This window comes from Limulus polyphemus, unplaced genomic scaffold, assembly GCF_000517525.1.
Source record: "Limulus polyphemus unplaced genomic scaffold, Limulus_polyphemus-2.1.2 Scaffold101, whole genome shotgun sequence".
Taxonomy (NCBI): Eukaryota; Metazoa; Arthropoda; class Merostomata; order Xiphosura; family Limulidae; genus Limulus; species Limulus polyphemus.
The window spans coordinates 1,013,796-1,015,467 of NW_013665711.1; the positions used below are offsets into that span (position 1 = coordinate 1,013,796).

The 1,672-nt window shown below is 36.3% G+C and overlaps 1 non-coding gene across 1 annotated transcript; it reads right to left on the minus strand.

The window, feature by feature from the left end:
* Positions 1 to 1,554: 1,554 nt before the first annotated feature.
* Trnak-uuu lies at positions 1,555 to 1,627 on the minus strand. Its single transcript has one exon. It is a non-coding gene; the product is annotated as a tRNA-Lys (tRNA).
* Between the last annotated feature and the right edge of the window lie 45 nt (positions 1,628 to 1,672).

The following is a 1,672-nucleotide window of genomic DNA, read 5'->3' on the forward strand; positions in this document are numbered from 1 at the left end:
ATTCATACAAATATATTATTTTACGCTTCTTAAAAAACAAAATAAAGAATAAATTATAGGGTTACCAGTAATAAATGTACAACTCATTCAGTTCATGTGCAGGTAACTATTAAACAATCATAGTAGATCGTTTCAACCTGGTCAACGCTTTCATGTGCAGGTAGCTATTAATCAATAAGCCCTGGCATGGCCAGGTGGTTAGGGCGCTCGACTCGCAATCTGCGGGTCGCGGGTTCGAATCTCCGTCACACCAAACATGCTCGCCCTTTCAGCCTTGGGGGCGTTATAATGTGACGTTGGTAAAAGAGTAGCCCAAGAGTTGACAGTGGGTGGTGATGACTAGCTGCCTTCCCTCTAGTCTTACACTGCTAAATTAGGGACGGTTAGGGCAGATAGCCTTAGTGTAGTTTTGCGCGAAATCTATAACAAACAAACAATTAAACAGTCATCAGCATTGGATCGTTTCAACCTTGCCAACTTAAACAGCAAGGTTCGGTAAAGATATTTCTATACGTATACCAGGATTTCGTGTGGAAATATAGTGAATACAATTTTGGGTAGAGGCAACATTTTATATAATATTTGTTTATATCTACCTCTTTTACATATTTACCTGTCGATGTTTACGTAATCTCTCACATATAGTACCAAAAAAAGTCAAGTTAGTCTAGTAAACCTACTATAACCAGTTATAATTCTACTTTGCCCATATATACCATTTACAATATATATGAGAGAAAAACAAAACGAAGATTCCTCAAACATATCAGTGCAGCCAAGAACTATTCTTCAGTTTTGTTAGCTTTAAATATGTTTAGCAACATAACTGATTTTTATGGAATACTTATAGCTGTAAGGACGGAAGAAAACAGCAGATCTTTCTGAGCATGCGTAAACAGCATCTGCTATTTTACGGAATGCTATAATGGAGGAATCTGGCCCTTAAACACTGCGGTTACCGTATTTTTCGGAATATAAGACGCACTAGTGTATAAGACGCACCCTTATTTTGTAGACAAAGTTTTGTGGGTAAAAAAGCTACAGTCGCATTTGAAAGATTTTTATTGAACAAAAATTGAATTTGATACTTTAAAAATTAGTATATATTGTTCTAAACACAAAAAGAGCTCAAAACATCAAAATAAGAAAATACCGTAAATCAAGAAAGGGTTTACTGTTAATAAGTTTGGTTCAAAACCTACAAAATCTTCATTGCTTTCACTATAATTTATTTTTTTATTATTTAGGGAGCATTAATAATAGTTATGTTTTTAAAAGAAAAAAACTACTATTGTTGTAAATAACACATTCAATTGAACTAAACTATGCATACCTATTTAAATATATTTACACATGGCTTGTGTATATCGTATATAATAATAATAATCCATTTAGACTCCCACTGGAGAATAGGGCCACAACAACACCTCGCCGACGGAAGTCGTTGTTGCAGTAATTTTCCAGCAGGTTGGTTTTTACGGGGCGGAGTTGCTAGCCCCGCGCCCAATCCTCCTCCTTTCTCATCCTGGACTTGGGACCAGGTAATGGTGTTAGCATCCCTACCGGGTAACGGACCCGGTACTTTTGGATTAAAAATCCAACGCGCTATCCACTGCGCTATAGGGACACGTATATCGTATATATACATATATATTATTCATACCTTCGGTGT